General features: G+C 35.1%; 2 pseudogenes; both read right to left on the bottom strand.

Annotated features, from left to right (window-relative positions):
* Positions 1-3,146: 3,146 nt before the first annotated feature.
* LOC149244332 (pentatricopeptide repeat-containing protein At1g31430 pseudogene) lies at positions 3,147-3,767 on the bottom strand (annotated as a pseudogene).
* A 56-nt stretch (positions 3,768-3,823) lies between these two features.
* On the bottom strand, positions 3,824-4,489 carry LOC149244331 (putative pentatricopeptide repeat-containing protein At3g13770, mitochondrial pseudogene; annotated as a pseudogene).
* Positions 4,490-15,768: the final 11,279 nt, after the last annotated feature.

Raw genomic sequence — 15,768 nt, 5'->3', positions numbered from 1 at the left:
TGCCATGGAGTGGTTAGTTAAATTATTAATGAGAGAAAATGAATACTCTTACCGATATATTTTTTATTTTATTTATTTTACATATTTTTGTTTATTTAATTTATATTTCTTTTATTTTATTTTTTTTTACTATGTTTCAGTTGTATTTTAATTATAATATTTAATTATTTATTTTATTTTTAATTATAATTATAATTATTTTATAAAGATTTTTATACATAAAATTACATTTTTTAATTTTATTTTTAATTACAATTAAAAATTATATTATAATATGAAGAAAAAAAATATTTAATATGATAATGATTTTAATGATTATTTTAATGTTAATATTGAGTGATTATGAACATTTTTGCTATGAAAATTTGATTATATCTTTTTAATCGGAAGAATTTCATATAATACGGGAAATATAGCAAATGAGGGCTCATGTAACACAAAACATGTATAGATAATAAGTATACATGCGGATAAGTAAGTTCCTTGACTACTCCACGAACTTGTGAACTTCCCAATTTGCATTTTTGGGGCCATGTGAGAATCTTCTACAGAATAGCTAGGGCGTTGTGGTGGCAAGACCTATGGACAAAGGCCAATGGGAACAGAGGATGATGTCGAGGTAAATAAGATAGGAAGGATATAATGCAATACACTACAGTATATATATATATATATATATACACTCTAATGTGGGATAGAAAGAAATTCCTCTTTGAAACTTTAGTCACTTTGGTTATCTTATATAGATGTGAGGTTTGGGGTTGTAACATCTCTAGAGAATCTTGGAGAAAGATTGAGCAAATCTAGAAGAGTTTTATAATGTATAACCTCAAAATTAAAAGCAACACACGATATCCTATTCTCCTTATAGAAGTGGGTCTTTCCCCTATCAAGAGCCTATATATGACTAGGCTTTTGTTGTACAAGCACAAACTCAATAACATGGGAGACCATAGACTTCCTAAGCTAGCTTTAAATTCCAGCCAAAACCACCTAAGGCTCAAACGAAGTTGGTATAAAGACATTAGGGCCTTGTTAAACCATTGGGAGATCGACGAGAATGTTGCATTGCAAAACATTAATAACATTAAAAATGTTCTTACTTCTAAGTTCAAAGAAAAAATGTGGTGTGAGAAATATTTAGCAGCTAAAAGAAAATTAAGATATTATAAGGAGGTCATCAACCCCACCCTAGAAGATCAAAAGTATCTCTCTGTTTTAACTAGTTCAAAGAAGAAAACTAATATAGCCAAGATTAGAACAAACTCTCATGAGCTCCATAGTGAAATGGGTCATTGGGTAGTTCCTAAAATACCATGGATGGAAAGGTTCTGCCATCTCTGTGAGAATACAAACATCGAGGATGAAAATCACTTCCTCTTAGAGTGCCCCACATACACATTAGATCTCAGTTTCAAAATCTTTGTTGCAATATTGACCTTCTTAGCCTTTTATGTTGTCAAAATTACAGTGAGCTCAGGAGGCTTCTCTCCAAGCATTTTGAGCATAGAAATAAAATCTTAAATCAAACTAAATAATTCGTTTCTTTAGGTCCGATAGACCAAAGTTTCGTCTCTGTGGACGTTAACAATTATCATCATCATCATCATCATGTATATATAGCTAAAGCTAATTATAAATATATATTTTATGTTTTTGCTAAGAAGGATTAATTTTTTCTAGGTGAAATTTATTTCTCAAATTTTTCATTCAAAAGGAAATTTGCACCTTAAGAGGTTTGATGCTTTGGACACTTGATAAATCTAGGTTATCTAGGTTGGTTCAAATTATTTAAATTATTGAAACTTTCTTTTATATTTAAATTATTCTTAATTTGTTTTCCTCTTTCCTTATAATGGAATATATTATGGATTGAGTTCAATTAAAGTATACACCTATATTATGCACTCATATTTCTGATAATAATGTTAAATTTTTATATTTCCTAAATACTTATTATTTTTTACTTTGATAAAATTCATTTAAGAGAAAAGCATAATATTTCTCTCTATAATATTTACTAATTCTTTTTTTACATATTCAAAATACTTATTAAATTTTACTTGATAAAGTTTACCTCACACGAAAACATTTCAACTATGATATCAACTCATATAATTTATATATCGCAAATAATTAATGTTTTTTATTTGGATACAGTTTACCTTACATAAAAGCATTTTAACTCTGATGTCAATTTGCATAATTTATATATTTGAAATACTTATTATTTTTCACTTGAATAAATTTATATTACACAAAAACATTTTAATTATAACATCAATTTACATAATTTATATATCTTACTTATTAATTTTTACTTATATGAATTTTATTTCGTATAAAACATTTTAATTCTCATATCAATTTACTCACACAAAAATGTTTTTAACTATTAAATCAATTTACATAATTTGTATATTTGAAATACTAATTATTTTTTATTTTGATAGAGTTGATTGTGTTTACTCTGTTTTTTGTGGACAAATAATCTTATATGATTTTTTTATATTACAAATAAAATCTAATTTAATATTTTGTAAGAAAAATACGTTAGTAACTTTTATAGCTAAATAAATTTATTTTCACAGTAAAAAAGATATGTCTTTTAAATTTTATTTACGTTTTTTTGGTAATAAATAATTACGCCGTAAGGCGTTCCCCTCTGAAATAAACTTCCCTAAAATCTACTTGTCATCCGTCTATGCCGTTAGATCATGTGTTAGACGATTATAGTATTGTCAATCGTTGGATTATAGGAAGGGAGTTGAATGGTTATAACCGTTCACTGGGAAGCTGAAGCGAAGGTCCAGATCGATGTACGCATCGGATATTGCAGCTCCAACCAAACTTATTACAGCAATCGAAAACCAGTGGATTTTCCCCTGGATCTCCCCACCTACGTCTCCTTGCTTCGCCACAATGGCCGCATAGCCCTCATCGACTCTGCCACTGGGAAACCACCACATTTCCCCAACTATGGTAGAGCGTAAAGTCACTTGCCGCTGGTTAACCAGCCTTGGCATCAAAAAATCCAACATTGTATTCATCCTCCTGCCGAATTCAATCTATTTCTTCATTATCTACATGGCTGTCTTGTCCATTGTCATCTGTTTGGTATGTTTTTTTTCTGTGAGAGGTGGAGACTATCGGGCAACAGATTCTGAGATTAGTTTTCCATGGATCTTCATACCCTGTTCCAACGCTGCCAAGTTGGCGCATGCTGAGAGAATACTGGCAAAGGTTTTCGCGTCTGGCCTAATACCCGCTAATTGCATTTGTTCAAAAAGCTTCAAAGCCTCTTTGCCCTGACCATTCTGTGAAAACCCTGAAATCATTGCACTCCATGATATCACGTCTGGCTGACCTATTTCGTTAAAAACTTTCAGAGCCTCATCAAGCAACCTATTTTGTGCATATCCTGTAATCATCGTATTCCATGACACAGTGTCTTTCCCATGCATTCTGTCAAATAATACATGTGCCTTTTGTATACAACCACATTTCGCATACATGTCAATCAGTGAATTCAACACAACGACATCAGACTGGAATCCACTACTAATTATTTTTTCATGGATCTCCATACCATAATCCAGGGCTGCCATATCGGCACATCCAGGAAGAACACTAACAAAGGTTTTTGCCTCAGGCTTCAAACCTGCCAATTGCAATTGTCTGAAAAGCTCCAGGGCTTTCTCCCCGTAACCATTTTGCGAAAGCCCTGAAATCATTACATTCCATGAAACCACATTTCGCTGAGGCATTTCCTCGAATAGTTTCAAGGCCACATCAACCAACCCACTCTGTGTATATCCTGCAATCAACGCTGTCCAGGAAATCTTTGAAGCATTTTGTCAAACAATTCGCGCGCATTCTCTGTGGTGTCACATTTTGCATACATGTCTATTACAGCATTGGCAACAACCAGATCAGACTCAAAACCATATTTTATGATTTTCGCATGAATCTCTATGCCCTTCCATAATGATGCCGAGTTGGCACATGCTGGAAGAACAGTCGCGAATGTGAAGTGATTGGGTTGGAGGTATGTTCTTGGCATTTGGTTAAAGAGTGCCAATGCCTCCTCAGGAAACCCATCCCTCGTGCAAGCAGCAATCATGACCGTCCATGAGCACGCGTTTCGTTCAGGCATTTGGTCGAATACTTTGCGAGCGTCCGCCATAGTGCCGCACTTGGCATACAGGTTGAGAAGTGCATTGTGCAAAACTGCATCTCCCGTAAATCTGCTCTGCTTGATGTGGGCATGGATTGCCTTACCCTCTGATAGGGCGTTTTTTTGCATGCATCCCTGCAAAAGACAAACATACATAGAACACTCTAAACGCTTTCCTGTGATATCCAGAATGCCTAGCGCCTCGCTGAAGCGACCCCGTTTACGGAGTGTCGGGATTTGAACAGATGTATTATCGAGATTGCTTTGGGATTTAGGACTGGTCTTGTGCATTTTACGTTGAAGGCCAGACATTGTTTCCTGCAACCATTCTATAATCATGTTACTCTTATTCTTGTGATGGCTCAAATGTTGTAACATTCCGTTTGCTCTGTGTGCTATGCAGGTTGATTCAAAAGAAGATATTAAAACTTTAAATACATCTCGATTACTGGGTTCCAGCAACAGCCCTTCTTTAAGCACTACTAGAGACAAACAGAGATTTAGTAGATCCAGTGGCATGGCTAATTTCATTAAGACAGACAGTGACAGAGGATGCAGCAGGGCCAATGGCAGAGGCAGGGGCAAGAGTTTCAGTTGACCTAGTGGGCAATTTCAGAATCAATAGAAGTGCTAAGGTTTCGTAACCCTCCATCATGATGCTATTAAATTTCAAGTAAGCGGTATCTCCCATTTCGGTTGCTAGGATTTGAGTATCACTAACTCTGAATAACCCTATCTGTTTACATAGAGGGAGAAATAAGAGCAATGGGGTTGTTGGATAAGCAGTGTAATGGTACTCTCACAGGTCCTCGCCCTGAGAATGGCCTCGGTAAACTCAACAGGGAAGGGAAGGTCTGTTTCATCACATATCTTCATTCATCCCTTCATTTGCATTCTACTCAGTTCCTTACTCTACTTTGGGACTTTGAAGGCCAAGGCTGGAAGTAGCTATTGTTTGTTTTAACTGTATTTTCAGGGATTACTGTGGATGGAGGTAATGCAGATGTAGTTGTTGATCAATACCGTCATTACAAGGTATTATTATCTGCAAATCTAAGAACAGTAAATGTCACTAGGACAACCTATATGCAGTGGCTACTTGTAAGCCATCCTCAAGCTTTATGTGCATGTCCAACCCCATTATTGTTGTTTTCATACTAATGTATCAATAGTTAAACTCCTAGATGATTTGGGTATCAACCTGATGCAAAATTTCATGTGGGTTTTGAAGGAGGATATTGATCTAATGTCTGTGATGGGAGTAGATGCCTATAGATTTTCAATCTCATGGCCCAGGCTTATTCCTGGTATATTTCTGTTTGAGCTCTGACCACATGTTTAATCCTGAGAATTTAGTAAACACTCCCTTGAAGGCAAGATGCCCTGATCTTCATTGTAATCTTTACTTCTTTTGGTTAACTGTGTCATATATGGTTTCTTTTCTGAACATGTCGAAATTACTTGGTCTTTTGTTTTGTTAATGTCATATCAAGGATTTTTCTTATGAACGATGCTATGCTATCTCATTTATCTTAGTGGTACCAATAATTGCGAGTTCTAATTACCGATTTCCCAAATACCTTGAAAATACCTTGGGTAGGATCAATATTTACTGGTAATTGACCTTCGGTTCTGAATTTCACCGAGCGATTATTCACTGAAATGTAGTTGAAAGTGAAACAACAAACTTCAGTCTAAAACTTGCCAAAAAGTCTCTTGCTATTCGACCAGATTGCTCCTTTGAGTTTCCAAACATTTGGCAAGTAATGCCAGTCCAAGTCAAACTACTGTGATAATTAGATTTTTGCAGTCATCTCTATTCCAAGTCCAACTACATTAGTAATTAGATAGCCTGAGTTTCCAAACGTTTGGCAAGTAATGCCAGTCCAAGTCAAACTACAGTGATAATTAGATTTTAGCAGTCATCTCTATTCCAAGTCCAACTACATTAGTAATTAGATAGCCCAGAAATGTGGGCTTCATATACTGCAAAATCAGGGCTAATGGGTCTTTCTGTCTGCCCATATAATATAATTGTAGAATTGAATTCCTTGGTATTAGTTTAAACTAACACAGAAAATAAAAAGCATAAGGCCCCAACCTTGCCGAATGACTGGATTGGCTGCATTATTAAGTTTTGTTTTTGAACTGATATTGCACCTGTTGCGCCTGCCCAAAGGCAAGACGAAGGCATATAAACTAATATACAAACCGTGAAAAGAGTAGATGCAACCCATATCTATAGAAATACGTTATCAGAACACATTCATAGAATGATAATGAATGTTTAGGTAGCGAATTTGTGAGCAACTTTGTCTAAATGTAATGCCCTAACATTGCATTTTTTAAAAAATCTAAATTACTTATGTATTAATATTGTAAAAAAAATTACAAACAGTATTAGGTGTGGTCTGCCATAATAAAAAACCAGGTCATACCTTGCTGCCAGCTAGCATAGGAGTAGGACCATTCTGAGTGAGCATAGGACCACATGTTTAATCCTGAGAATTTAGTAAACACTCCCTTGAAAGCAAGATGCCCTGATCTTCATTGTAATCTTTACTTCTTTTGGTTAACTGTGTCATATATGGTTTCTTTTCTGAACATGTCGAAATTACTTGGTCTTTTGTTTTATTAATGGCACACCTACATTATTCGCTTTACTCTAATATAGTTTGTGAGCTATCATATCAAGGATTTTTCTTATCAACGATGCTATGCTATCTCAGTTATCTTAGTGGTACCAATAATTGCGAGTTCTAATTATCGATTTCCCAAATACCTTGAAAATACCTTCGGTAGGATCAATATTGACTGGTAATTGACCTTCGGTTCTGAATTTCACCGAGCGATTATTCACTGAAATGTAGTTGAATGTGAAACAACAAAATTCAGTCTAAAACTTGCCAAAAAGTCTCTTGCTATTCGACCAGATTGCTCCTTTGAGTTTCCAAACATTTGGCAAGTAATGCCAATCCAAGTCAAACTACTGTGATAATTAGATTTTGGTAGTCATCTCTATTCCAAGTCCAACTACATTAGTAGTTAGATAGCCTAAGTTTCCAAACATTTGGCAAGTAATGCCAGTCCAAGTCAAACTACAGTGATAATTAGATTTTAGCAGTCATCTCTATTCCAAGTCCACCTACATTAGTAATTAGATAGCCCAGAAATGTGGGCTTCATATACTACAAAATCAGGGCTAATGGGTCTTTCTGTCTGCCCATATAATATAATTGTAGAATTGAATTCCTTGGTATTAGTTTAAACTAACACAGAAAACTAAAAAGCATAAGGCCCCAACCTTGCCGAATGACTGGATTGGCTGCATTATTAAGCTGTGTTTTTGAACTGATATTGTGCCTGTTGCGCCTACCCAAAGGTAAGACGAAGGCATATAAACTAATATACAAACCGTGAAAAGAGTAGATGCAACCCATATCTATAGAAATATGTTATCAGAACACATTCATAGAATGATAATGAATGTTTAGGTAGCGAATTTGTGAGCAACTTTGTCTAAGAAAAGTATGCTTCAGACAATAGTATATATTTAAGACATCATATTGGACAGAAGAATATATTTAAGAGTTCATATTGCTTGTAGAGTGAAGAAGTTATTGGTGTTGGGCTAAGAGTTTTCTTCCATCTCTAATACATAGAATTTGGTTTTTCCTCTTCCACTCTTTCTCCATTTGTATCTTCATCTATACTTCTATTGTAGTTGCCATTGCATAAATTCTCCTAGAATTGTTATGCTTGTGGTTTCATTTTCTGCGTGCATAATAATATAAGGTCTTGTTTAACATTTTTGCAATATATTCTTCCTCTTTCTTCTTTGTATCTATATCCAAGCACTGTGCCATGTATCTTCAACCTAGGCCAACACTATTTCAATTCCATGCCATCGATGAACAATTTCATTTTCCATTTTTCCATGAGGATACAACTATATTGTAGTGACCCTTGAGCCATCTTGAAATCGATGAACAATTTGATTTTCCATTTTACCACAAGGATACAACTATATTGTAGTGACCCCTGAGCCATCTTGAAATTGCCAGAGTAGACTTTTAAGGTTTTAGTTTTTATGGTTATTAATCGATACTACAAAAGGATTATTGTGTTTGATAAGTTTATTAAGCTGTCTGGTAATGGCACCTCTTGTAGCTCAATGTTTTTTACCAATTGGTTGGCACATTAAAAATTCAGTCAAATTAGTTTATTGTGTGAAGGTGGTTTGTTTCCAAAGTGGATTGTTAGTGGTTGAGTTCTGTCTATAAACTGATTGCTCCATTGAACCTATTGCCATTCCATGTTTGCTATTTCAATTCAGTTCAGATTGGGATTTTTTTCGTTTATATAAACTATGAATTGTTTTTGAAGCATGTTAAATAAATCAGCAATAAAAATTTGGACTCTACCATATATCTCCCTTTTCAGATTATCCACGCCTTCCATTAAGAGATGAAGTTTATATTTATGTCTGCAGCTCCTCTTGTAGGCTACAAAAATATGTTTACAATAAGATCTCAAATGAAATACTTGAAGGGCCTTACTGTCTTGTTTACATTCATACCTCTGTTCAAAGGAGTGAAAACTGCCCTGGTGTGTCTACTTTGTGGTTGATCTAGGAATAACTTCCTTTGGGTTTTAAGGAAAGGCTTCAGGTGGTGTATTTCCTACATTCAGGGCTTCAGTCAAGACTGTTTTTTGCAACCCTTGGCTATTTCTTCTTGAGTTCAGGGTGAGTATTAAGTTGAGTTTGCATTTTGATTCAAATAATTCATTAGATCTATTGTTGCAGATGTGCTCATACAGTTTTTGATGCGTTATGTTGTTTATACTGGAAACTGAAGTATGTAAATCGTCTAGAATTTATCTGGGATTACATTAGGAAGGGATAGATTGAGATTCCTGATTTTCTGTATGACCATGATGATCAACTGGAAGACAGAACTTTGATGGACTATGGTGTTGAAATAGATCCCTTTCAAGTTTATGACATCGCTGCCATTGGATCATTTGATTCTTGATAGTCCTTGAGATGGGCCTCCTAGGCACTGTGCAAAATTTATCCATCAATTATGGCCATTTGTTGTATAGCATTTTATTTTCATGCTTTTCCTTCTATATGCAAATGTGAGTGATCCCTTTCCAAGTGACTTCCCTTGACAGGAGACTGTGTTCTTGAGAGAAGGCACTTTCTTGTTTTTCTATTGCAGTTTAGTTATCCAAAATTCTTGTGTTATAAAATTATGCCCTTCCGCATTGGGTGTACATATATGTAAATAGTCAAACCTGAAAACATGGCAGCATGCAGTTATTATGCTTTAGTAGTTCATCTTGCCGAAGGTGTTGATGGAAAAAAGGGTGTGTAGTGCAGAAGCATGGTGAAGATTATTGTCATTGGAAAGAAAATCTACCTTTTGTGTTAAAACTTGGCTTTCAAAAGTTTCAAAAGCATGCCTAGCACACATTGTCTGCACGGTTTTTGCCTCAAAGCTAGCCAATTTCCACTACTTGACTGAAGAACTACCCTTATAGTCAAATTTGTATTTTGACTGTTGAATTAACTTTTGATGTACCTTCTATGTATAGAATAATATATCCTGTCATGAAGAAAAACTTCATAACTCTTCCTATTTGCTAAAATTTAAAAAATGTGCGGCGTTTATAATATGTCTGGTCTTCTTCTGCATCTTGGATATCACTGCAGAAGCTCTTACATGGTTTATTTGTGTTTGTGTGATCAAAAAAAAAAAAAACATGATTAACCAACTGTTCTGGACAGACATATTTATAATGGCTTGAAAACGAATTACTTGTTTTGCAGCGCTTTCCCTTCTCTGAAAAAATCTTCTTGAATGATAATGATAAGTTTACTTGGACAATGTTCAGTGATCTGAATAAAAATCCTTTTTGAATGATAGATAAATTACTTGGACTATGTGGATTTTGGTCCCATCAAATCATGAAGTTTGCTCTTATGTTCATGGATCTTTTCTCAACGATCATCAACTTTACAACATTGGATCAGTAAATTTTTCCCAATTCAGATTCTAGAGCATGAATAATTGGGCTTGAGAGGCAAACATACCTCTGAGCTCACCAAATTTAGCTGAAACGATATTGCCAGTTTGTTCTTATTGTATCACACTTGGGCTATATCATTATGCCTGTATGGTCAATCTTCTCGTCTTGCAGGGCAACTGGATGATGCACATGCCGTTATTAAAAATATTCCCTTGAAAATTGATTTTCGGGTGTGGGGAGCCTTGCTTAGTGCATGCAGGATTCAGAGATGGTAGCAAGGAGGATTGTATAGTAAAATTTATATGTCCATCACTAGAATATGGCTAAGCTTAAATGGTGGGGTGTGGGGAGCCTTGCTAAGTACTTGCAGGATTTAGAGATGGTAGCAGGGAGGATTGTACAGTAAAATTTATATGTTCCATCACCAGAATATGGCTGAGCTTAAATGGTGCAATTTTCAAATGAAAAGAATTAAAGAGGCAGTAGCAGTTGCATGAGTTGTAAAACAATTTTATCAAAGACTATGGTCCAATACACTGTGAACAATGATCATGTGTAGCATTTTGGAGTCACTTCAAAATAAGGCAAATCATCAAAATTCTAATAAATGTTAATATTATTGGATGTTTTAGTAAAGTCTCAATGATGTGTAATTCAATCAAACATGACACAGCCATTTCCCAAACAGAAATGTCTTTATTCCTAAAATAACCTACAATCTACAATTCATGAAAACTTCCCTTGCGTCATTATTCAAAGCTAGAAAACCCAATTCCACATACAGAGTTGAGAAGGAAAAATAACCTAATCATGCATCAATCTCATCTCCATACAAGCTTTTCAAGGAAGTAGAAGTACAACGACTAAATTCACCTCTTGATTTGGTGTCATAAGTTAACTAGGGGAACCTCCCCTCATCGGCTATTATATTAAACTTGTCAATTACATATCTTTCGTTCTCTTACATGATGTGGCCTCGGCATTGAATTCAAGCTTCAAGCTTCCTGCAAATCTTTTCTCCGCATTGTAAATCCATTTTGATAATTCTCTGGATCCCATATACCATAACGAACTAGTCCCCTGTCCCACTTGTGACTTGTAAGACATTCAAAATAATCTTTTAGCCTACTATTAAAAGGTCTCTTGCCAAAGTTCATAATCAGATGAGGACTGAAGGTTGGAAAAATTCATAGCGGCATCAATTTTGTTCATTATGCTTTGGGGTTTGCTTTGGTAAACTTGAAATGTGGCTTAGAGTTCACAATCAGAGGACTGAAGGTTGGAAAAATTCATAGCCGCATCAATTTTGTTCATTATGCTTTAGGGTTTGCGTTAAAATCTCCATAGTATTCATGGGATGCATAGCTATAACAATCATCAAATTAGAATGTTTACAAGAGATCAGGAGACCCATATCTACAATTATATTCCAATGAGGTAGTAGTAGATTCTAAATAAATTAGCAATGCAACAACATAAATGTTCGTAACAAATTAACAAATTTAGAGATATCCACCTTCTTCAATAATGCACACACTACATGGATAATGGATTTCTGCATTTTATGCCTTACGGCATTTCCTTTGCAACATCTGGTGCAAATGCTAGTATTATTTTGTTAAAAAAACTAATTAAATTAATATAGTATCTATGGCTTATATCAATAACCTAGTGAATATTGCAATTATTTAGTTGGATGACCCCAAGCTAACTCCAAAAACATAATATTTTTCTTTATTAATTAATTAAATTTATTTAATGTAACATATCCCTCGGTTATAAAATTACTATTATTTTTTTACCACTTTTTTGGTTGTCTTTATAAGAACTTTTTGTTATTCTTAAAGCGTCATAACTATTATATATGATTTGCAAGATGGTAATTGGATTTTTTTAAAGGCATTACTTCCAAATCTAAGTTGAGATATTAATTATATAATATCATTTCTAAGTTGAGATATTAATTATATAATATCATTTTGTTTTTTTGGGCAAGTTATTTGTTAAAAAACTTATTGAAGTATTAATTTATGATGTCATTTAGTTTTACTTAATGGGATAGAACTAGGTGAAGGACTAGAGTTCCTTGTTTATTTTTCTTACTAGATTCTTTTGTTTATTTTCCCTACTTTATTTTATACAGTTGGTAATTGTAATTATTTTAAAGGTATTAACTCTTTATCTAAGTTGAGATATTAATTATATAATATTTGCTTTGTTTTATTTAAAAGTTATTTCCTAAAAAAAACTTTAGAAAGTATTAATTTTATGATGTCATTTTGTGGGATGGAATTTTTTAGATGACTAGATTTTTTTGTTCATTTTCTCTACTTTATTCTCCATCCTTAATTGACACTTGAAGGTTTACTTTTCAACATTCTATGTAATGTTAATATTTGAACCCCTTCTTTATAGAAATTCCATCTCTTTTAATTTTAATTGAACGTTCATTTTTTCTTTAAAAATAAGTAACCAAATATAATTCGTGTGCACAACAGCCCAGCCCGAGCCTGCGCTGACCTAGCCACCATACCCCTACAGATCCATCCCTTAGTAGCCTCTTGCTGCTGAGGCCAACCAGACCATGCAGCCCTCTAAGGAGGGAGATCCTCACTCTTCCACACAGCCAGGGAATGAAGAAAATTAAGCCTTCACATCTCTGATCGCAGAGAATGGAGCTCCAAGGAATAGGCCATCAGTCGATAAATTTGTAAAGAAACTTGAAAGTATCCCAGAGATTTCTCTCCCTCCATCACTTACAAGAAGAGCAGCCATCTCTCTGGCAGAACACAGACTTGTTGGACAGTTCACAGGGCTATGGCCTTCACCCAAATCAGTGCAAAAATGGGTGGAAAGAAACTAGAATGCAACCACACTGGGGAAGATAGCAATATGATTCTGTGGAAGGGGTACTACACCTTTCTCTTTGAAACAAAGGAGGACAGAGATCAAATATTTAGAAACAGACCTTACTTCATGGACTCTAGACGTTTATACTTGAACAGGTGGATGCCAGACTTTGATCCGGAGATGGATGTCCCAAACGCAGTGCCTGTGTGGATCAGGCTCCCGCATCTTGCTCTTCACTATTGGGGAAAAGAATCTGTAAGGGCTATAGGAAACACAGTGGGCAAATATATTGACAGATGTGAGCCAGAAGACAACATGCACGCATGCGTGAGAGTATTTGTGGAAGTAGATCTCGGAAAAGGCCTCCCAGAGGCAATAAAGATCAAGGTTGACCAGTGGACACACATTCAGTAGCTGGACTATGAGAAAATACCATTTAAATGCAAGGTATGTCACGAGTATGGTCATTTTGCAAATAGGTGTCTTAAAAAAATAGAGCATGAAAATGTAGAAGAGCAAGAACCAACATGGGAACAAGTGAAAAGGAAAAAACCTGCCAATAAGTAGACAACATCAAATATGTATCAGTCCCAAGAAGAAAATGTAACAACCTCTCAGCCTCTAGCGAAGGTTACCCCTCCTGATCACACAACTCCGAATCCTTTTGAGCCATTAGAAGACTCCTTTGATCCACCCTCTCCCAGATCCCCTCCCTCAAACCCTACCTCTTTAGCTCTCATATCTACTCCCAACCCTATATCCTCCCCACCTCCTCCCTTAGTGGACCACATTCTAACTAGAAAAAAAACCAAAGAAATCCCTCAAGCCTGGGATCAGCAAAAAAAGTGAGAAGGAAATCCAATAAAGAAATCAGAGATGAGGCAGCAGCTAAAGAAATGGCCCTAGGAATGCAACAGCCAATGGATTCATTCCTTGGGAAACAAACAGGGAGTCATGAAAAAACTCAGCAAAGAGGAAAGGGGGGACCACACCAACACAACAGTAAATAATGATAGTGGTCTCTTGGAATTGTCATGGCCTTGGCACCTCCTTTAAAGTCAATGTAACTAGACACATTTTAGCCAAGGAACAACTAGACATATATATGATCCAAGAGACCAAACTAAATAAGAAAGAAAATCAAAAAATGATTCAAAAACTAAAAATTTATGAAGAAGTAGCGTTAGAAGCCACAGGAGCATCAGGAGGAATCAACACCATTTGGGATAAAAGAAAATGGGAATTAATGGCCCAAAAAATTAGTAGACATTGGATTCGAATAGAGTTGAGGAATCTCAATACAAAAGAACAATATAGCATTATAAATGTGTATTCTCCAAATCACTATAGAGAGAAAGAACAATGCTAGAAATTAGTTAAAGAAGAAATAGCAGAGAGACAAAGTGGGCAATTAATCCTGGGAGGGGACTTAAATCTAATAAGGAATACAGAAGAAAAATTTGGCGGAATCTTCCACAACGATCCATTTATAGAAGCTCTTGAAGGAATAATAGAAGAACACAAATTAATAGACATTTCGCCAAGCAATGGAAAATACACTTGGAACAACAAAAGAATTGGAAAAAGCAACATAAAATAAAGGTTGGACAGAATTCTTATTCATGAAAGCATAGTAGTTGCTTACACTCTTGTGAAAAGTAAAATTGTTCACAACTCAGCTTCAGATCACAAGCGGTGGTGCTAACCTTAGGAAAGATGGAAAATCAAGGACCCCTTCCCTTCAAATATAATTCAATTTGGGATAGCAAGGAAAATTTTGACAAATAAATAAAGGACAGCTGGAAACAAAGTGTCACAGGATCTCCCCAGTATGTTTGGGAAACTAAGCTAAAGAACCTAAGGATGCACTTAAAAAATTGGGCAAGAGAAAATGATATTCGGGACAAAGCTAGGAAAATCGAATTGCAAAAAAAATTGGATAACCTTTGCAAGGAAAAAGAGAACAAGGAAGAAAGTACACAAGATCATATACAAGAAAAGGAAATATATCTAGAAATATATGAGCAAAATAGGCAAGAAGAAGAGGAAAGCAGACTGAAATCAAGATGCCTCTGGCTAAAATCTAGAGACAAAAATACAGCCTTCTTTCATAATACAATGAAAATAAGGAGGTCAAAAAAATCAGATTGAACAGATTCAAGTAAATGGTCAAGAAATAAAAGGAGTTGAAGCAGTAAAAAATGCAGCCCATAAACACTTTAAATAACTCCTCTCAACAAGTGACCAATAGGCAACTAATGAAGTAATTTTGTAGCATATATAAAAAAAAAAAAAGCGACCAACAAAATAGGGAATTAGACAAAGAAATTACTGAGGAAGAAGTCAGAAAAGCTGTGTAGAATATCCACCCTGACAAGGCACCAAGTCTAGATGGGTTTACAATGGCCTTATGCATACAACATTGGGAAATTATCAAAAGAGACCTAATGAGAATGCTCAAAAATGCTTTCCAAAAAAAAAGATTGGAGGAAATACAAAATCCTCCTTCCTTGCCCTCATTCCCAAAGAAACCAATCCTACAACTTTTAACAGATATAGGTCAATCTCCCTTTGCAACTCTTCTTATAAGATACTTACCAAAATCCTAGCAAACAGAATGAAAAAATTACTTCCAAAAATAATTTCAGAAAACCAAGGAGGATTTGTCCCCAAGAGGCAAATCACAGATAATGTGATAATTGTAC

The sequence above is a fragment of the Pinus tabuliformis genome, chromosome 8 (assembly GCF_031772625.1).
Source record: "Pinus tabuliformis cultivar Carrire ecotype Pingquan chromosome 8, CPIR1, whole genome shotgun sequence".
Lineage (NCBI taxonomy): Eukaryota > Viridiplantae > Streptophyta > Pinopsida > Pinales > Pinaceae > Pinus > Pinus tabuliformis.
Note: the sequence above shows the minus strand (reverse complement) of the source record. Positions and strands in the feature narration are given on the sequence as shown.